The sequence below is a fragment of the Monodon monoceros genome, unplaced genomic scaffold (genome assembly GCF_005190385.1).
Source record: "Monodon monoceros isolate NGI ecotype Baffin Bay Population unplaced genomic scaffold, NGI_Narwhal_1 Super_Scaffold_18, whole genome shotgun sequence".
In the NCBI taxonomy this organism is placed as follows: domain Eukaryota; kingdom Metazoa; phylum Chordata; class Mammalia; order Artiodactyla; family Monodontidae; genus Monodon; species Monodon monoceros.
The window spans coordinates 121,067,265-121,094,856 of NW_021703774.1; the positions used below are offsets into that span (position 1 = coordinate 121,067,265).

General features: G+C 34.7%; 1 protein-coding gene across 6 annotated transcripts in view; it reads right to left on the reverse strand.

The window, feature by feature from the left end:
* LRRC7 (leucine rich repeat containing 7) overlaps positions 1-27,592 on the reverse strand; it is a 499,978-nt gene that overhangs the window by 204,968 nt on the left and 267,418 nt on the right. The window lies entirely within an intron of this gene.

The following is a 27,592-nucleotide window of genomic DNA, read 5'->3' on the forward strand; positions in this document are numbered from 1 at the left end:
AGTCTCATGAAAATAACTTGCTTAAACTTTTATTTCCAAGGTTATTTCTACTCATTTAAATTAACTCTACAATAACAAGCATTATTGATGTCTGCTGTTTAAGGCAGAACACAAATGAGCCCATTGGTATTTTACTCGGAGTTTGTGTCCCTTTTTCTCTTTGAAAATAACAAAATTTGGTTTATGAATGTCCTCTGTTAAATAAAATTTTCTTTTCAGATTTATCAGTTCCCATCATATGTAGAATAATTCAGCTTAATCTATAGTGTTTAACAAAAGCTCTTATATGAGATAACAACACTGAAGAAATCAGTGAGATACAGAAGGGAACATACTGTAAAAAAGTACATTTTATTATATTAAAAGAATTTTGAGTGGAAGAATGTTTTGGGTTGTAAAAAATAATCATTCCTTCTATTTATTTTTTACTAATTATTTAAAAAACAACTTTTGCCCAGTATCTTCATGTTTTAATAAAAACATGTGAAATTTGTATCTTGAAACATATTTTTAAAAAATAATTGATTTGATTTTTTAAATGATATATGCATATATGAGAACAAAATCATTTACAAAATATTTACCATCTCTGGAAACACAGCAATAGCTCAAATTAATATACAATGAGTTTTGAATTAAATCAGTAAAATAACCATCATTTTTATTTTAAAAATTGGCATTTTTATGACAGTCATTTATACAGCTTGTGCACCTGAATCCACTATATATGATATACTGTAAAGTGACAAATGATCACAAATTATAACGACAAACTCTTACTGAACATAATTTTTCATCAGGAGCCATCCTGAATCAATTGATCACGCTATTACTCTACCTTAATTTTTCTCTCCTCTATTTCCAGAAAAGTCACCAATCGCATATTTTAATTAATGACTTATACATATTTCACTTACAACTTTGATGTACATTTTATTCAAATTAATTAAATGCTACAATTTTACTAACATATGATTTAAAAATTGGATATGCGTAAATAGCAAAACAAAGCAAATTATGTTTTCTCAGATAAATGCAATTATGGTTATACATAATATTAAATGATGACTGAATAGTTTATCTGCATTAGAAATTTCTCTTTGCTCCAGTTAGACTTACATTTTCAATTAAAAAAATAAAAACATAATCTTACATTACAATATTTTTTCATACAACTGAAATTAATGCACATTAATCTTAAAGCATTTTCATAGTAGAAAGAAAGAACTAGAGTCTTCAAATCCATATGATTATTAATTACATTGTAACTTGGCAAATGTTCTAAAAGTTGAACAATTCAATGCTTACATTAGGTAGATTAAAAATGCACATAGACTGAGCAAAAATTACCTATCTGTAAGTTTAATTGACAGGCAATACATATACAGATTATTTGTGAGGATATTTTGTCTCAGATTCTGCTAGACTTTTAGTTTTATTTATGTATTTTGGGGTATAATATTAAACAGTTATTTAAAGAGGTGTTTATGGACAAATTGATATAGCTATTCCACATTATCTTAACTCTCCCAATATATGTTTATTAAGTTCACATTCTTAATTTAGTGATAGAAGGAAAATATCAACATGTGCAAAGTGTTACAAAGATGTTATATTTCCTATTTCATATATACCAGTATGTTTTATAAATTAGATGAGGATAATTCTATATAGCTCAAGTTCAAGCTCAAGTTGAATATAATTGTGCACTTTGTGTATTTTTCTTAGATAATTTGAAATATGCACCTGGATATCTGCCAAATTCAAACCAATGAAATCTTAGTGTTTTGTTTCAGATCTTTCTGCCTTATCATTTGACCTTCCCATAAGGCATATAGAATATTCAAGAATGAATTTGTTTCACAGAATAGTAATATAGCACTCAGTAATCTCATCCCACTATTGAACCAGCCAAAATTCAACACCAGCTGAAAGCTTAAAGTATTACAGCACACAATTTGGCTTTGAAGATAGTGAAGCTAGGGCACAAGTACAAATCATTTTCTTTAAACATCACAGTGATCAAAAGATAAATCTTTATAATGGCAAGTGACATTTTATTCTTTAAATACATTGCATAAAATTTTCCAACCTATGTGTCATTTTCAGTATGAGATTATTAAAACTCAATGAATTAAGAATGTGCTTTTGTTACAAAATGCAGTAATCTAACAGAATAGTCTTTAGCTGACTAGTAAGAAAATTTAAAACATATATTATTATATATAAAAGTTGAATTAATAAATAAAATTGTGTCCAAGCTAAATCAGCTTATGAAATTCCTTTGCTTTAAAATATTCCATATAACATTTTGAAATATTTTGTTGATATGCTAAGGTATTTCAAAGGCACTTAATAAATAAATGTAAGAGTGTTTTCTCTACGGCCTCCAAGTCACTACAGGATTGCATTAAGAGATAGAAAAGAGAGGGAGTGACAGATTCTGTTTGGAGAATTGAATAAATAATTCTAAGGGATAATCTGTGATCTAAGTCTTTATGTTGTAATAAAAGATTACCATACAGTGAAAAAGAGGGAAATCTAGGCACAGGGCATTACATGTATGAATTTATTAAAACTTTAAAGCAAATAACTTATTGGAAATGGTGAGATATTCTTTCCTGAAGAAGCTTAATATGGAGAGGATTGTTAAAAGATGAAGCAACTTGTCAAGTGTCCTTACATACTTATTTTTATACTTCACTTTTTTTGTTCAACTGTAAAGAAGGTGTTTCGGGTGAAATTCTTACTTGTGCTCTTGATCCTGAACCCTAGTAACATTTTCTAGGAAGCACCTGGCTTAAGTTTTCTTCTCTTTCTTCTTCAGTGTTATCCTCTCCACTTTTTTTCCCCTTTGGGCTGCATGCAGTCTACATCTCTGCTGCCTCCTCTTCCATGTACACCTTATGCCTAGCTCATGTCCACATTTATTTCTTGTTCATTGAACTAAAATTTATTGAGCATCTACTGTGTTCCAGGCAATGTACTAAACAAAGGAGAGCAAGATGGGTTGGTCTCTGTCCTACTTTCTTCTCTTCTGAAAAGGGTAGTCTATTTAATTCCTCACCATTCACTCACCAACCCACAGGAATTCTAGTCCTTCCAAGTTAATAAAACTGCCTTACTTTTAGGGAGTTAGTATTACTAGTGGTTAATCATGCCAGTTTTGGTGACAGAAAGAAGTCTAGAGCTGACTTCCACTGATCTGCTGCTGTCTGTTCATCTTGAGATAGTACTTTGACTTTCCTGAGCCATTGTTTTCTTAATCTGTAAAACAGACATAATAACCCTTCTCTCAGTCTTAAGTGAAGCTCGAAATGAAATATAATTATATGTTTTATAATGCTTCACCCAGTGTCTAGCACATAGAAGTTCAAGTTCAAGTTCAAGTTCAAGGAATTGTCGTTAAGTATCCACGTCCAAAAGTCCGTCTAATTCCAAATCCAACTAACATTTCTCAGTTTTTGTCTTTAGGATCTCAAAGCTCTATTTGACTATTGATTATTCCCTTCATCAAAACTCTCTACTTCCTTAGATTCTATGATGAGGCACTCTTCTGCTTTACCTCACATTTTCGTATCTCCTTCATGGGCTCATTCTCTGCCTGATCTGTAAATTTTGGTTTTCTGTTCTAAGTCCATTGCTCTCATCACTCAGATACACTGATCTGCTCCCACTGTTTCAAATAACATATGTACTAATGATGCCCAAATACAGAATTCCATCCCAACAATCTGCCTTTGAGCTTCAGATTCCTATATCTAACTCTATACTAGGTATAGAATTGAATTTTCCCAAATTGAATTCATTATTTCCCCTCTAACCTAGCTGCTCTCTCTGGAATTATTATGATTACATGTGTTTTACATTCATTGATTTATATACATTCACTGTTCTAAAGAACATAATGATTTCTTGCCTACATTATTAAAACAGCCTGTTCATCCATCTTTTCTTCCTCAAATCCATATTCCACATGGTTAACAAAGGAAATTTAACCATATCACTCTCTGTTATGTGCTGAATTGTGTCTCCCCTTTCTCCAAATTCGTATGTTGAAGTCTTAACCCCTGGTAACTCAGAATAGGACTGTATTTTTAAATAGGTCTTTAAGGAGGTCATTAACTTAAAATGAGGTCACTAGGGTGGACCTTAATGTAATAAGGACACCAGTTATTGGTGTTCTTATAAGAAGAGGATATATGGACACAGATTCATGGAGGGAAGACCATGTGAAGACATAGAGAGAAGTCGGCTCTGTGCAAGTCAAGGTGAGAGACCTAAGAAGAAACCAGCCCTGCTGACACCTTGATCTTAGACTGCTAACCTCCAAAATTGTGAGAAAATAAATTTCTCTTGTTTGAGCCAGTCTGTGTTACTCTGCCGTGGTGACCCTAGCAAATGAATACACTACCCTGTGTATATATGCCTTTAACAGATGCTCAGAGTACACTGGATAGAATCTCAACATAACAAGCTGTCATAGGGCTAACACACCTTCCTATCTAGCTTCCTTTCTGACCACTCTCTGACATCATGAATGTTTCAACAACCCTCAACAGCTTACAGATCCCTGTGCACACTGTATTCCTCACTTATGTACCTCTATTACTGTTATCCTCTTCATCTGGTTAATTTCTATCTAGACCTTTAAAGTCAGCTTAATCATTATCTTTCCAGGAAGCCAACCCTTACCCTAAATTAATTTTTGAGTAATGCACATAGAAAACTTATAAAATATAAATAAATAGAAAGATGGGGAAAAGTCACCATAAATGTTTAACCATAGTAGGACCAATATAACTCTAATGCTTTTCTTTCCAGCCTTTTTAAGGCCAATTTTTACACAATTGAGATTTTACTGCACAAGCAATTTTGTTTTCTGTTTTTATTTGATAGGATATTACTATTTGAGCATTTTCTTATTAAAAACATAATTTTAATGACTTCATAAAATATCTCACCATGTTGACTTATCTCAATTAACCTAATCATTGTAGAACTAGAAATTCAGCCCTGATTGCTCTGGGCTTAATAATGAATTTTATGGTATTATTCTCAAACTTCTAATTCTAGATTTCTCTCCTGGTCTTTGGATCTGTGTATCAGTTGGACCTCTTCATCAGAGCATTTCACTAAAACTTAAATCAGTCCCAAACTAAACTCAATATTTCTAACTAGTATCTGTCCTACCCCTTCTATCTCTCCCAAACCTTCTTATATATCTGTTTATAGCACAATAATTCACCAAGTTTTCCAAACTAGCAACCAGTGGTTCATCCTGATGTCTCTTTTCCTTCAATCTTTCCCAACTCAAATTCAATCATTTACTAAAGTGTTTTTGACTCTGTATTTTAACTATATCTTGTGTCTTTCCTCTCCACTCCATTGTTATTCATTTAAACTGGTCCACATGATCTTTAAGCTATTGAAATGTTCTCTAACTCCATCTCTCTGTCTCCAGACACCTCAATTCCTTCCTCCATAAATTTGCTTCATAACTGCCAATGTAACTGTTAAAGATTCAAAGTGATCATGTCACTCCTCAGCTTAATATTCTTCAGTGGATCATTGAATCTTTCAACACCATGTTCTGACCCTTTAAATGGCTCTGTACTTAGGGTTTTATATGTTTTATTCAATCCTTCTTGCACTCCTCTGAGGGAATCAGCTGACTTCTCCATTCTTAAAGAACTTCTCTTAAAGAACTTTCTTGTGACTCTTTACCTATGTATCTGTTCTCAGACTGGGAACTTGCAAGAACAAGTTATAAAACTAAAAAAAATTGCTAACAGATCTAAATATCTATGTTGACAAAAATCTTCACTGTAGGTTCACGGTAGGAAGGATATTAAAAGAGAAAGAGGAGACTAAAAACTAAGCAACTTGTAATAAAATCACAACCAGAAACAAAATAAAAACATTTTTTATATTTCTAAGTTCCTTTGGCATGGAAACATATGATAATTTTGTAATAGAGCCTTCACTAAACTAATGTATTTATACCAGTGTCCCTAAGGGCCTGAAAAAATATGACGTAGTACTCCAACTGTGAGTTTAAATGTATATGTACACTTTTCAAGGTTTACTAGATTCACAAATGTTGGAAAAACTAAACATATTGCTAAAAACATGATTATTCTAAGAATAACTCAATAAATCACAAGCAGTAATCAATAGAGGTACACATTCATCATTTCAAGCATGGAATCTTAATGGAGCCTTGACGGAAAGCAATAATTACCAGAGGAGTACTGATGCAGAATTGATATTCAGTGCTAACAAATTAATTTTGAAGCTAATTGAAAAGAAACTTTGGTTTGAATAACACCACTATAAGTAATGGTTATTGTTATGATTTTTATTATGAATTTTAAGAATGTTCTGATGTATACCTTATATGGGACACCTGGTAATACATATATTCTTAAGGCAGCATTATAGTAAGATGTTTTATAAATAGAAAATGGTAAGTAACCCTTGAAGTCAGAAGGTCTGTGTCTAAAAAGTCTGGATGCCATCAGATCCTAACCTTTAAAAGTTCTTTAAATTTACTTTGGGAGGATGAAAGAACACACCGTTCTACCATCCAGCCTGCTGCCATGGGCCACACATTGCTGGTTCTTCAGATTCTCTTTAGCTTTATGGCTATACTTCCAGACCCTGCAGCCACCCCAAGCCTGACACAGCAACCCTGTCTCCCTTGAAAACCACATCTCCCATAAAAAAAAACCCCAAACATTAGCTTTAGTGGAGAGGAAGTAGGAAGACGACTCCACTTTCTCTCATTTTTACTATCTATTCTTTTCTTTTCAGACCTAGTGACTTACACACACACACACACACACACACACACCAAATCTCCTTTTTCCATTAGAAGACTCACTCACCTTCCTTTCCAATATTTGAGTGTTAGAAACAATAACAGACTTATAGAAAAAGCATCTTGTTGAATTTATCTTAGGTTTCATTCCTTTGTCATTTGAGAATTTGCCACCTTGACAAATGCAAATCAACTCATGATCAAGTGTTAGATAAGATATATTTAGACACAGTTATTGCTTTCCAAATATTCCGTATACCCCAAAATGTTCTTTTCCTTTTGGCAGTAGCACCTAGGAGTTATGTCTTCACTCATTACTGTTGGTGGATCTGAAGTTATCCTGTTCACCGGTTGATTTTTCAGATAATTCCTGAGGTGACTGGTACTTTGTTCAGATACTCTGCCTCTCTGTCATCTATATAAAAAGAACTGTCATCAGTGGCTCACTTATTCTGAGACTCTTAAGGACATTACTTCCTTGGCTGCTGGAATCTAATCTAATTGGCTATTAGTGTTGACTCCTAAAATTTCACTATTGCTCCATTCTATCAGCCACCCTTAGTTCTTCCTCCTAATAATTAGGGTTCGTGTAGCCTAATGCTTGATATAGCTGGTACTTAATGAATATCTGCTAATATTGGATGGGTGTTTTACAGATGGTCAACTGACATCTCTACTAGGACATAGCTGGTATATAAGTACCTGCACTAGTAATTAGTTTACCCTTTTTGGACAAAGGAAGTTATTTTCTCTAGATTTGTTGTGGGTAACATGAAAGTAGTTCCCCTCTGCTAGGATGTTCTCCAGTAGAATAACTAGAATCACCCTATTTTTATACTGGGTTGGCCAAAATGTTCGTTCAGACTTTATTGTAATATGTTACAGAACACCCGAACGAACTTTTTGGCCAACCCAATACTTTCTGTTCAATACTCATTCTGTCCCTAATGGCTAACTGCAGCAAACAACTTTCTGCTTGCAAACATGCTGAGAGCTTCTCAAGGACCAGCTTATCTTTGTGCCTTCATGTTCCTCTTCACTAGAAAAAAATAGTCAACTTCCCTAGCAGAGCAGTTGTTGCCATATAATAATTAGTAAGTCTAAGCCTGCACTATATTTTATTTGTCTAAATATTCAAATTTCTCTAACATATGGTATTGCTCCCATGATTCCATGTATCTAGTGAAAAAAGATTGTCACCATACCTTTTTCTTCTTTGGTTACAGAGTTCCTACTGAAGATTAGAGGTTTTTAATAACCTTTGTTTCCAGGGTTAATATACTTTGTTTAAGTCTGTGTTTCATCAGTGGTAGAAATCTTGCAAACTGTCCTTCAATCTGATAATATGATTGCTATGTTGCCTTACCTTCTAACATTTCAAACATAGGGCTATGGATAGTTAATGTTTTTTCCTTAACAACAAACATGGAATAGATTTAGTGAACTTATTACTGAGTGCTACCCTCTATGGTGCTTGGAAGGTTTAAATGTCTTCACTACCCTTCTGTTCTGGCCAATATATTTTTTCCACACTTTTTTTTTTTTAACATCTTTATTGGAGAATAATTGCTTTACAATGGTGTGCTAGTTTCTGCTGTATAACAAAGTGAGTCAGCTATACATAAACATATATCATCATAGCTCCTCCCTCTTGGGTCTCCCTTCCACCTTCCCTATCCCACCCCTCTAGATGGTCACAAAGCACTGAGCTGATCTCCCTGTGCTATGTGGCTGCTTCCCACTAGTTATCTACTTTACATTTCATAGTGTATATAGGTCCATGCCATTCTCTCACTTTGTCCCAGCTTACACTTCCCCCTCCCCCGTCCTCAAGTCCATTCTCTATGTCTGTGTCTTTATTCCTGTCCTACCCCTAGGTTCTTCAGAACCTTTTTTTTTTTTTTTAGATTCCATATATATGTGTTAGAATATGGTATTTGTTTATTCTTTCTGACTTACTTCACTCTGTATGATAGTCTCTAGGTCCATTCACCTCACTACAAATAACTAAATTTCGTTTCTTTATATGGCTGAGTAATATTCCATTGTATATATGTGCCACATCCTCTTTCTCCATTCATCTGTTGATGGACGCTTAGGTTGCTTCCATGTCCTAGCTATTGTAAATAGAACTGCAATGAACATTGGGGTACATGACTCTTTTTGAATTTTGGTTTTCTCAGGGTATATGCCCAGTAGTGGGATTGCTGGGTTGTATGGTAGTTCTATTTTTAGTATTTTAAGGAACCTCCATACTACTCTCCATAGTGGCTGTATCAATTTACATTCCCACCAACAGTGCAAGAGGGTTCCCTTTTCTCCACACCCTCTCCAGCATTTGTTGTTTCTAGATTTTTTGATGATGGCCATTCTGACTGGTGTGAGATGATATCTCATTGTAGTTTTGATTTGCATTTCTCTAATGATTAGTGATGTTGAGCATCCTTTCATGTGTTTGTTGGCAATCTGTATATCTTCTTTGGAGAGATGTCTATTTAGATCTTCTGCCCATTCTTGGATTGGGTTGTTGTTGTTTTAAATATTGAGCTATAGGAGCTGCCTGTATATTTGGGAGATTAATCCTTTGTCAGTTGCTTCATTTGCAAATATTTTCTCCCATTCTGAGGGTTGTCTTTTCGTCTTGTTTATGGTTTCCTTTGCTGTGCAAAAGCTTTTAAGTTTCATTAGGTCCCATTTGTTTATTTTTGTTTTTATTTCCATTTCTCTAGGAGGTGGGTGAAAAAGGATCTTGTTATGTATGTCATAGAGTGTTCTGCCTATGTTTTCCTCTAAGAGTTTGATAGAATCTGGCCTTACATCTAGGTCTTTAATCCATTTTGAGTTTTTTTTTGTGTATGGTGTTAGGGAGTGTTCTAATTTCATTCTTTTACACGTAGCTGTCCAGTTTTCCCAGCACCACTTATTCAAGAGGCTCTCTTTTCTCCATTGTATATTCTTGCCTCCTTTGTCATACTGTCTTCATTAGTGTAGCTTTGTAGTATAGTGTGAAGTCAGGGAGCCTGATTCCTCCAGCCCCATTTTTCTTTCTCAACATTGCTTTGGCTATTGGGGGTCTTTGTGTTTCCATACAGATTGTGAAATTTTTTTGTTCCACGTCTGTGAAAAATGCCATTGGTAGTTTGATAGGGATTGCATTGAATCTGTAGGTTGCTTTGGGTAGTATAGTCATTTTCACAATGTTGATTCTTCCAATCTAAGAACATGGTATATCTATCCATCTGTTTGTATCATCTTTAATTTCTTTCATCAGTGTCTTATAGTTTTCTGCATACAGGTCTTTTGTCTCCTTAGGTAGTTTTATTCCTTTTATTCTTTTTGTTGCAGTGGTAAAAGGGAGTGTTTCCTTAATTTATCTTTCAGATTTTTCATCATTAGTGTATAGGGATGCAAGAGATTTCTGTGCATTAATTTTATATCCTGCTACTTTGCCAAATTCATTGATTAGCTCTAGTAGTTTTCTGATAGCATCTTTGGGATTCTTTATGTATAGTATCATGTCATTTGCAAACAGTGACAGTTTTACTTCTTCTTTTCCAATTTGGATTCCTTTTATTTCTTTTTCTTCTCTGATTGCTGTGGCTAAAACTTCCATACCTATGTTGAATAATAGTGGTGAGAGTGGGCAACCTTGTCTTCTTCCTGATCTTAGTGGAAATGGTTTCAGTTTTTCACCATTGAAAACGATGTTGGCTGTGGGTTCACCACTGAGAATGATGCTGACTGTGGGATATATGGCCTTTGTTATGTTGAGGTAAGTTCCCTCTTTGCCTACTTTCTGGAGAGTTTTTATCATAAATATGTGTTGAATTTTGTCAAAAGCTTTTCTGCATCTATTGAGATGATCCTATGGTTTTTCTTCATCAATTTGTTAATATGGGTTATCACATTGATTGATAATGAAGAATCCTTGCATTCCTGGGTTAAACCCCACTTGATCATGGTGTATGATCCTTTAATGTGCTGTTGGTTTCTGTTTGCTAGCATTTTGTTGAGGATTTTTGCATCTATGTTCATCAGTGATATTGGTCTGTAGTTTTCTTTTTTTTTGTGACATCTTTGTCTGGTTTTGGTATCAGGGTGATGGTGGCCTCTTAGAATGAGTGTTCCTCCCTCTGCTGTATTTTGGAAGAGCTTGTGAAGGATAGGTGTTAGCGCTTCTCTAAATGTTTGATAGAATTTGCCTGTGAAGCCATCTGGTCCTGGACTTTTGTTTGTAGGAAGATATTTAATCACAGTTTCAATTTCAGTGCTTGTGATTGGTCTGTTTATATTTTCTATTTCTTCCTGATCCAGCCTCAGGAGATTGTGCTTTTCAAAGAATTTATCAATCTGTTCCAGGTTGTCCATCTTATTGGCATATAGTTGTTTATAGTAATCTCTCATGATTCTTTGTATTTCTGCAGTGTCAGTTGTTACTTCTCCTTTTTCACTTCTAATTCTATTGATTTGAGTTTTCTCCCTTTTTTTCTTGATGAGTCTCTCTAGTGTTTTATCAATTTTGTTTATCTTCTCAAAGAACCAGGTTTTAGTTTTATTGATCTTAACTATTGTTTCCTTCATTTCTTTTGCATTTATTTCTGATCTGAACTTTATGATTTCTTTCCTTCAGCTAACTTTGATTTTTTTTTTTTTTTTGTTCTTTCTCTAATTGCTTTAGGTGTAAGGTTAGGTTGTTTATTTGAGATGCTTCTTGTTTCTTGAGGTAGGATTGTATTGCTCTAAACTTCCCTCTTAGAACTGCTTTTGCTGCATCACATAGGTTTTGGGTTGTCATGTTTTCATTGTCATTCATTTCTAGGTATTTTTTGAGTTTCTTTGATTTCTTCAGTGATCTCTTGGTTATTTATTAGTGTATTGTTTAGCCTCCATTTGTTTGTGTTTTTTACAGTTTTTTTTTTCCTGTAATTGATAGCTAGTGTCAGTGTTATGGTTGGAAAAGATAATTGATACAATTTCAATTTTCTTAAATTTACCAAGGCTTGATTTGTGACCCAAGATATGATTGGAAAAGATAATTGATATGATTTCAATTTTCTTAAATTTACCAAGGCTTGATTTGTGACCCAAGATACAATCTATCCTGGAGAATGTTCCATGAGCATTTGAGTAGAAAGTGTATTCTGTTTTTTTGGATGGAATGTCCTATGAATGCCAATTAAGTCCATCTTGTTTAATGTATCATTTAAAGCTTGTGTTTCCTTGTTTATATTCATTCTGGATGATCTGTCCATTGGTGAAAGTGGGGTGTTAGAGTCCTCTACTATGGTTGTGTTACTGTTGATTTCCCCTTTTATGGCTGTTAGCATTTGCCTTAAGTACTGAGGTGCTCCTATGTTGGGTGCATAAATATTACAGTTGTTATATCTTCTTCTTGGATTGATCAATGATCCGTTGATCATTATGTCATGTCCTTCTTTTTCTCTTGTAATAGTCTTTATTTTAAAGTCTACTTTGTCTGATATGAAAATTGCTACCTCAGCTTTCTTTTGATTTCCATTTGCATGAAATATCTTTTTCCATACCCTCACTTTCACATTCAGTCTGTATGTCTCCCTATGTCTGAAGTGGGTCTCTTGTCTACAGCATATAGATGGGTCTTGTTTTTGTATCCAGCCAGCCAGTCCGTGGCTTTTGGTGGGAGCATTTAATCCATTTACATTTAAGGTAGTTATCGATATGTATGTTCCTATTACAATTTTCTTAATTGTTTTGGGTTTGTTATTGTTGGTCTTTTCCTTCTCTTGTGGTTCCTGCCTAAAGAAGTTCCTTTAGCATTTTTTGTAAAGCTGGTTTGGTCGTGCTGAATTTTCTTAGCTTTTGCTTGCCTGGAGAGATTGTAACTTCTCCGTTGAATCTGAATGAGATCCTTGCTGGGTAGAGTAATCTTGGTTGTAGCTTTTTCTATTTCATCACTTTAAATATGTCCTGCCACTCCCTTCTGGCTTGCAGAGTTTCTACTGAAAGATCAGCTGTTAACCTTATGGGGATTCCCTTGTATGTTATTTGTTACTTTTCTCTTGCTGCTTTTAATTTTGTTCTTTGTATTTAATTTTTGATAGTTTGATTAATATGTGCCTTGGCGTGTTTTTCCTTGGATTTATCCTGTATGGGACTCTCTGTGCTTCCTGGATTTGATTGAATCTTTCCATTCCCATATTAGGGAAGTTTTCAACTATAACCTCTTCAAATATTTTCTCAGAAACGTCTTTTTCTCTTCTTCTTCTAGGACCCCTATATTTCAAATGTTGGTGTGCTTAATGTTGTCCCAAGTGTCTCTGAGACTGTTCTCAATTATTTTCATTCTTTTTTCTTTCTTCTGCTCTGCAGTAGTTATTTTCACTATTTTATCTTCCAGGTCACTTATCAATTCTTCTGCCTCAGTTATTCTGCTATTGATTCCTTGTAGAGAATTTTAAATTTCATTTATTGTGTTGTTCATCATTGTTCACTTGCTCTTTAGTTCTTCTAGGTCCTTGTTAAACATTTCTTGTATTTTCTCCATTCTATTTCCAAGATTTTGGATCATCTTTACTATCATTACTCTGAATTCTTTTTCAGGTAGACTGCCTTTTTCCTCTTCATTTGTTTGGTCTGGTGGGTTTTTATCTTGCTCCTTCATCTGCTGTGTATTTCTCTGTCTTCTCATTTTGCTTAACTTACTGTTTACACATATTCTTAATAGTACATGCTTGAAGCGGTGTTGAATATTACCTTAGACTTTAATTTTTAATTTTGTCAAGGGAATTCATCCATCCATTCATCCATCCAGCCATCTTTCCATTTATTCTACATACTTGCTACTGCTCTAGACAAAGGAGATAGAAATATTAAAGACACTCTGCCACAAAGGAAATTGTTGGCCTGCAAGGGAAACAAGCAAGTAAATAAACAGTTATAGCACAACAGGATAACCTTTTTTTTGCTAAGAGAACACAGAAAAGGGATGGCTGAGCCAGGCTGAGTGAGTTCAGAAAGGGCTTTCTGGGGGAGTTCATCTCCACTGAATTATAAGTAAGTGAATCACTTAATCAAAGAGTAGGGACATATGTACAGGGCAGAAGGAACAACATACATAAAGGTCAAGAGATAAGAGTGTAATTCAGGGGTGACTGGAGCATAGAGTGTGAGGAGGGGAAGAAGAGATAGTTGAAGGGTAGGTCATAAATGGCCATTATCTTAAAGAGTTTAGATATTTGTTCTTGAAGGCCATTGAAGTTATTAAGGATTTTAATGTAGAAAATGAGTTAATATTTGCACTTTAGTTTTGGAGAAACATAGTGGAGGCAGGGAAATAGATGATTTTAATAGCTGAGGCATGAGGCAATGATAACCTAAACTAAAGCAATGGTGATGGAGATAAAGAGAAGGGAAAACAGATGAAAGTCACTACTTATAGTTGTAATTTTAGATTTATTTATGTGATTATTTGATTAGTATATATCTCTTTTATTAAATATAAGATCCATGAGTATAAAGGTAGGGTTCGTTTCTGCCTACCATCGTATCTCCTATGCCTAACAGTGCCTGGCACACAAGTGCTTAATAAGGATTTGTTGAGTTAATTTGATAATGAATGAATTTAAAATGTACATTCATGTTAAATGCATACTATGAACTGAACAGTGTACAAGGCAGAGAAGATTCAGTGCTGAATAAGCTATGCAAGGTTCCTGCCCTCAAGGAGAAATTTTAGAAAGGGGAGAAACAAGTAATAAGTAAGAGAATTTGTGATAGTAATCAGTGTTACAAAGAAATTAAAATAGGGTTTTTGGGAAGTGCTGGGGTGGGAGAGGCTACTTTAGATGGAAGGGTCATCAAAGAATTCTAGGGCAAGTGACATTTGATTTAAGATATGGATAATAAGAGAGGAGCCAGCCATGGGTGGCTCTGGGGGCAGACAGTTCCAGACAGAAGGAAATGAATAAGCAAATTAGACAGATTTGACAGAACTTGTTGACTTATTGGAAGAAATAGGTCTAGGATGATTCACAGGATCTAGAAAATGTTATTTCTATTCTTTCTAAATGAGCTTGGGAATACTGGAAAAAGTACTGACAGTGATGGAAACATGAAGTTCAGCACTGGAACTGTGGACTTTAAGTTACTTGTGATGCACTGAAATAGTAGATGGTAATTCATCTCCAAGAGACTTTCTTTCTAAGAACAGAAAGGATACAGGCCACAACTCTAAAAGATTGTTACAACAGTGTTCTCCAGATGAAACTTTTTAGCTGACAATATCTTCAGTTGACTACATTTCCTGAAATTCTTCCCAATACCTCCTACAATTCAGGACCAGTAGACTGTGTTCTGTCTGGAATTCTCTAACATCATGGTCACCCAAACGTAACATGACTATTAGTTATTGGTAGACTTTAGACAGGACTAATTATTTCCAGGCAGAAATCTGGAAATCTAGACACTTTTACTGAACTCTTCACTACAGTGCTTTAATACTGTTTTAATTTTTGCTTTCCTATAAAAATAGTTTCACTTATGTTGAAAGAGGCCCAATGTTTGGGGGATCTCATCCATTATTTTTGCCTATATGTCATATGTAAAAACTTACTACCATTTTTTTTCCTGTTCAACCTAGTCTTGGGGATTGGGTTCAGATCTGCGTGGTGTACTGCAAATATGTTTCAATACTATCTTGGGCCATAGATCCCTTTAGGCCATTGATGAGAAGGGAGAAAATAAAACTTTACTGAGGATACTTTTGTGGTTAACTCTGTAAGGTGTTATACAGACTAATGGCCATCCAAGGTAGAAAGTGTCCTTTGTGTGCAGACAAACCAGAGGCTGTCCTGCTACATACACAGCTACTGCAACTTCACAATGAAATATTATCTCAATAGAAAAGGCTCACCTATAAGGAATTTGACCTGATAAACCTGTCCTATTTGTCAGATAACTTTAAAAAAGTGCCAGAAAGCTAGACTTTAGCAACTGATTTTATCAAGTGTGGGTAGGACCTGACAGCCTCTTGTCTTTGAACTACTAAAACCTATGATTTCTAGCTGTACCACACATTGACACTGCATGATATAAGGCATAAAGCAAAGAGCCTCTGGTCTAGAATTAAGATTCTTGATTAATTTCTTCTGCCATGGCTATATGAGTTGGACACTTCCACTGATAGCTGGATACTGGCTGCATTTTTTAGTTCTACGCTACCAGTTTTATACTTCCTTCCCTTGAGCTTGATTTTCTGCCTTCTTGGACGTACTTAGCTTTTATCAAACCTTTTGCTAGGCTCCTCCTCTTTAGTCTGATTTCTACTCTTAGCCCTCTGTAAGCTAGATTGGATAAATTGCTTCTCATGTTCAGCAGGACTCATAACGTAGATTGAATCTGCTACATTTTAGGAGTCAAAGTCCAGTAAAGAGTATTTGCAAATTCTCATGTTCCCACTGCTAGATTTTTGTTGACACTCTCATTTTTCTAAAGCAATATGTTGATACAAGGTCATATTAAGCTGTGCCCATTGAATATTGTTTAAGAATCCCATTTACTGAATTTATTCAAAGAACATTATGTATGAACTTAGAGAAATATCAACACTGTTGAAGATGTGGCAGATTATAACGCAGAGACATAAATTGCTGATAACAAGTGAAGTAGTTAATTTGTAGTTCTTTTCAACTTCTTTTATATTTGAAAATGCTTTATTTATACGTTAAAGTAAGCTATCACTAATAAATTCATAAATGTGATTGTCATATATGCTTTTTCCAGTGCAGTTTTAATTATTATTTTTTAAATTTTGGTGTCTTTTCCTTCTTTCCCTTCCACTCTTATTTACTTCTCATCCTGAATCCAGCCTCAAGTGACCCAAATATATAATCTAGTACATAGCCTATTATATTTTTCTTGATGCTTGTAAAATTATATACAAATACACACAAATATAAGAAGTGCTGGCATTGTTTTATAAAAATTAAATGATACTGTATGACAGCTTCTGAATCTTTCTTCCCCCCTCAATAATAACTTATAGAAATCATCATTTTAGTGGCTTTATCATGTCTCTGCACCATTATTTAGTCAGCCTTCATTCTGTTAATTTTTATTTTTCCAACTTTTTTTTTTACTCCAAACAATACTGTCATAAACTTGTAAGTTAAGTAATCACCAACAGTTTTTATACACTGTATAGATACAGTCTAGCTCCATTTTATTTTAAATGAATCATCAATTGCACCAATAGCATTTATTAGGTAATATACCCTTTTCCACTGCTTTAAAATACATTTTGTTATATTTAAAACTATTATAGATACTAAGATCTATTTCTGATTTTGTGTTAATTCCATTGACTTACTTTTTATCTTATGACAATATTTATTTGATAAGAATAGTTAATATTATATTCCAATATTTGACAAGGTAAGTCCTTCTGTCATTAATACTTTTTGCTATACATTTTTGACTGTTATCCATAATTTTTTTTCTCATACAAATTTTAAGATTATTTTATCCAATTAAAAACTTTTGGACTTAGAAGATGGGTTAAATAAGTATTGAATTTCATTAATAATAATTTGAGAGAATAACATTTTTATATTAAAATTCACATTTAAAAGTGATTTGTCTTTTCATTCATTCAGATATTTTTTTTTACATCTTTATTAGAGTATAATTGCTTTACAATGGTGTGCTAGTTTCTGCTTTATAACAAAGTGAATCAGTTATACATATACATATGTCCCCATATCTCATCCCGCTTGTGTCTCCCTCCCTCCCACCCACCCTATCCCACCCCTTTAGGTGGTCACAAAGCACCAAGCTGATCTCCTGTGCTATGCGGCTGCTTCCCACTAGCTATCTATTTTATGTTTGGTAGTCTATATACGTCCATGCCACTCTCTCGCTTTGTCACAGCTTACCCTTCTCCTTCCCCATATCCTCAAGTCCATTCTCTAGTAGGTCTGTGTCTTTATTCCTGTCTTACCCCTAGGCTCTTCATGACATTTTTTTTCCCTTAAATTCCATATATATGTGTTAGCATAGGGTATTTGTCTTTCTCTTTCTGACTTACTTCACTCTGTATGACGGACTCTAGGTCCATCCACCTCATTACAAATAGCTCAATTTCGTTTCTTTTTATGGCTGAGTAATATTCCATTGTATATATGTGCCACATCTTCTTTATCCATTCACCTGATGATGGACACTTAGGTTGTTTCCATCTCCTGGCTATTGTAAATAGAGCTGCAATGAACATTTTGGTACATGACTCTTTTTGAATTTTGGTTTTCTCAGGGTATATGCCCAGTAGTGGGATTGCTGGGTCATATAGTAGTTCTATTTGTAGTTTTTTAAGGAACCTCCATACTGTTCTCCATAGTGGCTGTACCAATTCACATTCCCACCAGCAGTGCAAGAGTGTTCCCTTTTCTCCACACCCTCTCCAGCATTTATTGTTTCTAGTTTTTTTGATGATGGCTATTCTGACTGGTGTGAAGTGATACCTCATTGTAGTTTTGATTTGCATTTCTCTAATGATTAATAATGTTGAGCATTTTTTCATGTGTTTGTTCGCAGTCTGTATATCTTCTTTGGAGAAATGTCTATTTAGGTCTTCTGCCCATTTTTGGATTGAGTTGTTTGTTTTTTGTTATTGAGCTGCATGAGCTGCTTGTAAATTTTGGAGATTAATCCTTTGTCAGTTGCTTCATTTGCAAATATTTTCTCCCATTCTGAGAGTTGTCTTTTGGTCTTGTTTATGGTTTCCTTTGCTGTGCAAAAGCTTTTAAGTTTCATTAGGTCCCATTTGTTTATTTTTGTTTTTATTTCCATTTCTCTGGGAGGTGGGTCAAAAAGGATCTTGCTGTGATTTATGTCATAGAGTGTTCTGCCTATGTTTTCAGATCTTATTTTACGCCTTTCAATAAGACTTTACATTTTTCTTTCATAAGCATTATGTCTTTCTTGTTACATTCATTCCTGAATATTATTTCATTTCTGTTTCTATTGGGAATGGAATATATATTTGTTTCTTTCATCAGTGTTTATTCTAGAATGGAAAGAAAAAACCTATTCATATACTTACTTTTTTCTCCAATCATCTTGCAAATACCTTTATTCTTTTTTGTAGAGTATTTGGGCTCAGATCTGCTAAATGTACAGAAGTATGACTATATGGTAAGCAAATAATATAACTGTTACTGTCAGTTATTTCTACACAGATTTATGTCAGCAGATCTACCTTTGAAATCCTAATCTATCTTTGAGAGTTTTGCAATATTGGGCAAGTTTTTCAACCTCCTTAAGTCTTATTTTCCTCATCTATAAACTGGAAACTGATAATGGTACCTATATTATAGTGATCACATGTGGATTAAATATATTGACAAAAATAAAACACTTTAGTACAGTGCCTGGCAGATATAAGACATTGGGAAATGATGGCTACTATTATTACTACAGCTGCTGAAAAATTCATAGACAAAAACCAGTTTAAGTAGTAAAAGTAAATTTTCCAGCAGCATTGTTTCTTAATTTTTAAATGACAAATAGATATAAGATGTTAAATAGGCAAGCTTGAAGAGCTTGGATTCTTCTGAGTGCCAGGAGATTCTCCAGATAATATGGAACAAAGAATGACCCAAACAGGAAATACAATAATAGTTGAGTATTTTGCAAAATAAAATCCAACGAAGAATATGTATTTCATCTAATAAGGCTTTTAAAGTTTAAGAAACAACAATTAAAAAAACACTTGTCAGGAAATTAATGTTTGCATAAACAAAGAAAAATAATGGAGAACTAGAATGGTAACTTAAACTGTGTGAATTGTGGGAACCATTGGAAAAAAAGATAATTGAGCTCATAAGTTGACTCTAGTAGAAATGGATACAACCCATATAAATGTCTACTCACATCATTTAGTTCAATGTAACTTATTAATAAAGGAAGATTAGTGCAGTTTTTTCAAATATTAATACATCTTATTAAAATCTAACTAATTGGTGTAAGTTCTCTAGGAAAGTTTTTTGTTGATTTAAAAAACAGGTCAAAATGAACATATATTTGGTCAGTTTAAAGAAACTTTTTCCAGTTTTAGATTTCTTACTCCTTTCTCAACTTTGCTAGTTCTTAACAAAGGCATTATATGTAGAGAAAAAAATTAAGTTTTTGTAAAAAAAATCTTAAATTTTTATAATTTAGCTAAGAAAAGCTCCCCAAAAGTGATTAATTTACACTTGTCAAAAGAAAGAGACTTGGGACTTCCCTGGTGGTGCAGTGGTTAAGAATCCACCTGCCAATGCAGGGACACGGGTTAGATTCCTGGTCCGGGAGGATCCCACATGCTGCAGAGCAAATAAGCCCGTGCGCCACAACTACTGAGCCTGCGCTCTAGAGCCCAAGAGCCACAATTACTGAGCCTGCGTGCCACAACTGCCGAAGCCCGTGCTCCTGGAGCTCATGCTCCACAACAAGAGAAGCCACTGCAATGAGAAGCCCGTGCACCGCAACAAAGCATAGCCCCCGCTCGCCACAACTAGAGAAAGCCTGCATGCAGAAATGAAGACCCAACACAGCCAAAAATAAAAATAAATAAATAAATAAAAAAGAGACTTAGTAGCAGAATTCATTAACCCTAACTGCCACCAGAACAAAATCAAAGGGAATAAAAATTTTGACTCAGCTTATAATAAAAGCCTTTTAACCAAAAAGAAAATACTGGATATTCAGATTAGCTGTCTGTCAATAGCATGTTGAATTTGGGGATCATAATTGATATAATAATAATAGTTTTGATAACATATATATATATTAAATCTACTATATAGGTATGTGATACTAATATAATATGTTAGAAAAGCTATTGAATAAACTTAATCTGAATAATGAAAGACTAATAATGTATGTTTTTATTGTCTGAAAATATAAAAAACTGTCTTCATCTAGTTGCTGGAAATTATCAAAACTCTCAGTTCTTATACATTTACTAATGTGATCCTCATGTACACAGATGGTACAAACTGAGCCACTCTCAGCAGAAACATGCAATAATATGGGTTGTATGTGAAGCAATGGATTTGTGTATGGGTTGATCTGGGAAAACTCTTTTGGGGGAAGAAGGGGAGCTTATTTTTGTTTGTGAATAACGACATTCATTTCCTGATCAGTTACCTAGGGTTAAGAGTGGCAATTTATCATTGTAAAACCCATTTCCTTCAACTTAACCCTTTCTAGATCTTTACAGAAAGTTTGTCCTTGATTGCCTCATTAGTCCCATTTTTTTAAATTAAACACCTGATTGGAATATGAATACAATCCAAATTTTACCATTCTTATTTGTGTATAAAGAGGCTTTTTGTTGTATGCCAACACAGAAGCTCAACTAAACTGTGTTTTGTGCATGTCTTGATTGAAAAAAGTTATAGTCTTCTTATAAAAAAACAACAGTAAGTTATCTTGACTCTTTAAAGAAAGCTATGTGGAGCAGGATCATTATTCAAATGACACTATTCTTTTTTTTTTTTTTTTTTTTTGCTGTACGCGGGCCTCTCACTGTTGTGGCCTCTCCCGTTGCGGAGCACAGGCTCCACACGCGCAGGCCCAACGGCCATGGCTCACGGGCCTAGCCGCTCCACGGCATGTGGGATCTTCCCGGACCGGGGCACGAACCCGTGTTCCCTGCATCGGCAGGCAGACTCTCAACCACTGCGCCACCAGGGAAGCCCGACTCTATTCTTTGTATGTCACAGAATCAGGAAGAAGAGCCTTTGCTAAATATTTTCCTCACCACCAGTGATTATCTATTGCCCTTGCTTAACAGGAAGAATCACGAAGAAAACAGGTGCATTAGGGAAGAATTGGATTATTAAAACAAGTCAAACATATAAAAATACTTCCTAAGTTTTCATAAATTCAAGTGGGTTGTTTTAGGCAGAAATTCTCACATTTTTGTGTGTTCTCTGTAGGTTTTCTCATACTATGAGTTGCGGTGGCATGTTTTGAATGCATTAAAAGATTCATGGCAACATTAAACAAATCAGCAGTGATTCAGTGCAATAGCTATGAGAGTATAACAATATCATACAATATTTATGAAAGCATCCAGAATGTTAAATTATTCCTGTTCATCCTTATATACGATTTGGCTGTTTGAATAATACTGCTCACTGCCTTTACCTGAACTAGAACTTGTTATAGTGGGTCATGGACCTGAACAAGGCAAAGCAAAAACAACATTTAAATGTTAATTGGAATTTGGCACGTATGTGAAGTGTTGATGGGGTTCTCATGTACCACAGCATTCTGGTTAAGAACAACTTTTCTAAATTGGCTGGAAATAATTCTAAGGATTTTGAATTTATCTTTATATGATCTTCATGGATATTCAGGAAATTGTATTGTTTTTATCTAAGACAAGAACATTTTGAAAACATAACAGATCTTAACCTATTTGCTATCAAGTAAGTACGGAAATAACAAAGAAAGGTGAATACTTGACTTTAAAAGTATTGTAAAATGTATATAAATATCAGCAAATAACAAAATATACATCTTTTCATTATCCACTATGTGAACAAAAAATAATAATTTGATGTGTTTCTAAGATTGTTTCTATAAATAAACATCTTTCTTCAGTCACATTAATGATCAAGGCTTTGATTAATTGTTTTGACTTGAGTAAATCTGCCAGATTTCAGCATATGAATATGGGACACATAATGTCTGATTTGGAGTGTGGTGTACAGCAGTGCACATACAATATTGCCGGGTTGCAATTATGCTGTAGGTGTATGGCCTTCTGGTTATGCCGTCTGATTCCAAGATAAATATGAATTCTCTGAAAACAAATGACATTTATTTCTTCATTTATTCAACAATAATTGACTGATTGTTTAACTTTGTGCAAGGTAGGATGCTAGGCATTGAGGAGGTTACTACGATAAATAAGGTAAAAGGACTCAGAGGACAGTTCTCAGGAACTAGAGGTCAGAGAAAACAGGAAACGCAAAACGGGCAGTTTGGCCATGGCAATTTAGTGCAAATATGTTATGACTCATGGTTTAGTGGGCCAGAGTGGGTGATTCTAATGTCAGTATTCTGGCTTCCTGAGCAGTGGCTATCTGGATCCTGCTGTGTAACTGCCAGTGTGAGGTACAGCAGACAAAGCAGGAACAGAACTAGTAAACTTGGAACCCAGAGGCACTCTCAAAATTCCCAATTCAAAGGGTGAAAGAAAAAAGAGAAAAGAGAACATCCGGAGAGCCCATCTAGAATGGTAATACTGTGTAGCCCGCATGGGTATAGCCCCCTTCTCTATGAATTTCTTTTTATCTTGAGCAAGGACTGCTGAATATTTGAGTCCCTCTGAGAAGCTTCTCTTGGCTTCCTTTTTGTTCCCTCCCTCTGCAAGCTTAAGAACCATTTATTATGCATCCACTGTAGGTAAACATTATTTGGTATAATATATATGTAGTATTATCTACAGTGCCTAAGTACATGATGTATGTGAGAAACTGAAGTTGAAAGAAGATAAGTCACTTGCTCTAAGGCACACAGTACTAAGGTGTGAAAGAGATTTCATGTTTGTCCTGTAGAGCCCAAGACCCCTTGTCTTGGCCATGATGGTTTCCTTCTCTTGATGTAGACAGGGAACCACAGGTTGAGTTAAGAAAAAATATTCCAGATTTTATTCTGTAAACCCCCAAACAATCACCAATTGAATTTTTGATTTTTAAAGCATATTGGTATATTCTGGAAATTTGAATTAGATTTTAAAAGAATATTTTTAATTTAACTATTAACCTGTTGGAACAGCTCATCTAACAGTTGTTTTTTTCAAAGCAATACTTATTTTTTATTACATAATTTTCAAGCAATAACTTCATTATGTGTGAGATTAATAAAGATTTCTGGATTCCCTTTGCATCAGGCCACCCCAAGTATGATGATTAAAAAACAGTTTATGATATACCAAAAATTCTGTTCTTATTTAATCTTACTTGTTTAGTAGTCACAGAAGGAAAATCAGTATGAATTTTTGTTTGAAAATGCAAATAGAGAAAAGTAACAGAAAAATACTTTTTTCAGAAGAAATTTTCGGGAAGTTAATTATCCTTGTTATAATTATATTCAAGGTTTCAACTTAAAAATAAGCCAGATTTACCTATTTAATACTTCTCAGGTAGAATAAGAATAGCAAACACAATCAAATTGTTTAACAGGATTTTGTATCATCTATCCAAAACCTTATAAATGGAATGTCTGCCAGAGTTTATAAGGGGGTAAATTTTATTCATGAACCAATATTGAATGTTAGCCATTATAGTTGATAGAAAACATACAAAATATTATATAAGTTACTGAACTACACCTGAAACAAGAATTTCAGGTTTCCCACTGTTACTATAAAAGGTAACATCTATCCCTTGCCCAAATCGATTGAGTTCATATTTCTCATCTATTTTCTCCCACAGTTTGCTGAGTTTCAGTTTTGCTTTCATCTTGGATTGGACTCTTTCAACATACTTCTTCCTATGATAGTCCAAATACTTTTAAATGCAAAATTTCCTGTCAGGAATTTTATCTAAAAGGAAAAAATAAAAGGTGCTAATTTCTTAATGATAATTCAAGGAGAACAGAATTCCATTAAAATGTGGCTTATTTTAAAATTTCAGATAGATCACAGACCACCAAATAGTGGTTCCTTCACTACAACGATCACAGTGTGTAACATCTATTAGTGTTCTTTCTTTGTTGTGCTTTATTGTTCATAATAGCAGTCTCATCAAGCTGTATATGGGTATCAGGGATGATTTAAAGATTTTGTAAACATTTCCAAGCAAAATGCATTTGATAAGCTATAGAAACTTTGGTAAACTACGTCTATAGAAAATTATAATTACTTTATGGATATTCTGGTACAAAGTGTTTTAAATGGTTTGCTTCCCAAGCAACAACATTTGGCCACCTAGAAGAGGTCATATTGCCTCACAGTACACTGTACCTTCATTATCTCTTTCTTTAGAACTCATTTTCATTTTATATAATGCCATGGAAATTCATTCCATATAAAGAGTGCTATAATAAATTTTCTTATAAGGAAACATAATCAAAGAATATACCCAGAGATGACATTTATTTTTTAAATTAAAGTAGATAACACATTGATTAACTAATTCAAGAAAGTAAATAAAGTCCATGTGTAACTAACAGTGTCAGTTTAAGCCATATCTTTATATTGCTAACATTTTTTTCGTTAACGTATAGTTGATTTACAATGTTGTGTTAATTTCTGCTGTACAGCAAAGTGATTCAGTTATACATACACATACATTCTTTTCCAGTTTTGGCCTTGGCTTGTGGGATGTTAGTTCCCTGGCCAGGGATTGAACCCACACCCTCAGCAGTGAAAGTGTGGAGTCCTAACCATTGGACCACCAGGGAATTGCCCTACATTCTTTTTTATATTGTTCTCCATTATGGTTTATCACAGGATATTGAATATAGTTCCCTGTGCTATACAGTAGGACCTTGCTATTTATCCATTCTATATAATAGTTTGCATCTGTTAACCCCAAACTCCCATTCCATCCCTCCCCAACAACACCCACCCCCTTGGCAGCTACATTGCTAATATTTTCTTAAAGACAAAGTATAGCAACACCAACTTGACATCTGTAGTGTACTCTCTTCAAGGGTAAGGATAAGTGGGATGACTAAAATGTACGCGAGTGAAATAAAAAGAAAGAAAAACAATGAGCCTTATGTGTGACTTAATTTTTCAATAATCAAGAGCCAGCTGCAGTGGACAAATTATTTAATGAGAAAATATCACAGAGTTTAACTTTCTATTAATTTCTGGTTCTTGCAATCAATCAGCTATACACCAGGTGCCCACTGAATGCTTGGCAATGTTTGAGGAACTAAAACACTTCTTTCCATGTTACACTGCCTGCCTTCATTCATCAAATGTTGTCTGAAAACCTTCCTTATGCTCCGCTTTTTTGCCAATAGAAAGATAAATAAGTTATAGTTCTTTCCTTTAAAAGCTTACAGTCTTCTTGGGGATATACTCATAGGCAACAAATCCAATATAACGTAATAAAGGCTATCATAGAGACATGTACAAAATGCTGTGGTAGCAAAGTGGAAGGAATAATTACTTGTGCCTGCAGTGTCAGGGGACACCTTATAGAGAAAGTGGCATTTGCACTGTACTTTAAAGATTCATAGTATATCAAAAAAGAGAGAAGGGCAAATAAGACATTTCTTCTGACCCTTTAATATCCTCAGTTACTTCCATCCTCCATCTTGAATTCTGTAGCCCCAGATCCCAGTCACTCTTCTGTAAACACCCCAAGTTCCCTTGCCCCTCTCCTCCTCCATCTGGCATGCCTGGTAAACCCAGCCAGCTGTCTCCTTCTAAACCTGCAGCAACGTAACCGACTTTCTGAAGTCTGCTCAACTTTCCTGAATGGACTTCTTTCCCATATGTAACCTTAAATTTCAAATGGACAGTCAACACTGCCAGATGATTCTATGACACTGCCTTAGTGTATTCACTTTCCCATTCTCTAAGAGACTTATCTTTCACACTTTCTCTCACCTCCTCAAATCTCCATTATTCCCTACTCCCTCTCAGGTGATGACTCTTCTTCATGCCTCATAGAGAAAATCAAATCAATTGGTTGAGAATGTTCTTATCTTTCCACTCCCAAGCCATCAATCTATCTATATTTATATCTATTTTCTCTAGGATCCTTATGTTTCCATGTGAGAAGCATCCTTGCTTCTACGGCCACTTCCTCCACTTGTGCTCTGCATCCCATTCCCTCACTTCCTCAAGCATTTGGTCTTGTAGTTATTTTCCTTCTCTCCTGCATTATTAATTCTTTTGTTTCTACTGAATCATTCCCGTCATCTTGCAAATATGCTTTCACATTATCCTTCTTAACAAATCCTTTTCCTGACACCATACCCCCATCCAGTAACTGCTACCTTTTCACTGTTCATTCTGCAACTAAACTCCTTGAAGGAACCATCTGTACTTGTTATCTCCTTTTGCTAATCCCTACTCTCTCCTCAACCACTCCAGTGAGGCTACACATAATGCATTACTGAAATAGCTCTTACCAAGCTCCCATCAATGACCTAGATCTTGCTAATGCCAATGCTCAGTTTTCTGTTCCCGTCATACTTGACCTCCAACTAGTGTTTGATACAATTGACTCCTCCCTCCCTCTTTTTTCTAGATTTCTGTGGCACTTCCTACATGTGGTTTCCTTCTTAACTCTCTGGGTGTTCACTCTGAGGATCTTCTATAGAATCCCCTTCCATATTTAAACTATGAATATTAAAGTGTCCTAGGCTTAATTCTGGGTCCTCAATTCTTCTCTATTTATACTCTCAATTGGTTAACTCGACCAATGTCTTATTTTTAAATATCATCTATAGTGTGATAACTCTTAAATTTACATCCCTATCTTCCTGAGCATATGGTTTATGTATTCCACTGCCTACACTTGATGTTCTAATAGGCATCTCCAACTTTTCTTTGCCGAGATCAAACTTCCAATTCCCCACATCTGCTCCTCTTCAAATTTTCTCTACAACAGGAAATTATGCCACCAGTCACCTTGTTAGTCAAACCCAATCTTTGGGAATGCTCCTTAATTCCTCCTTAAATCCTTAATTTTTCCTCTCACCACAGATTCTTTCCATCAGCAAGGTTCCACCTCCAAGTGGATCCCAAATCTGACCACTTACCACCTCCAGAGT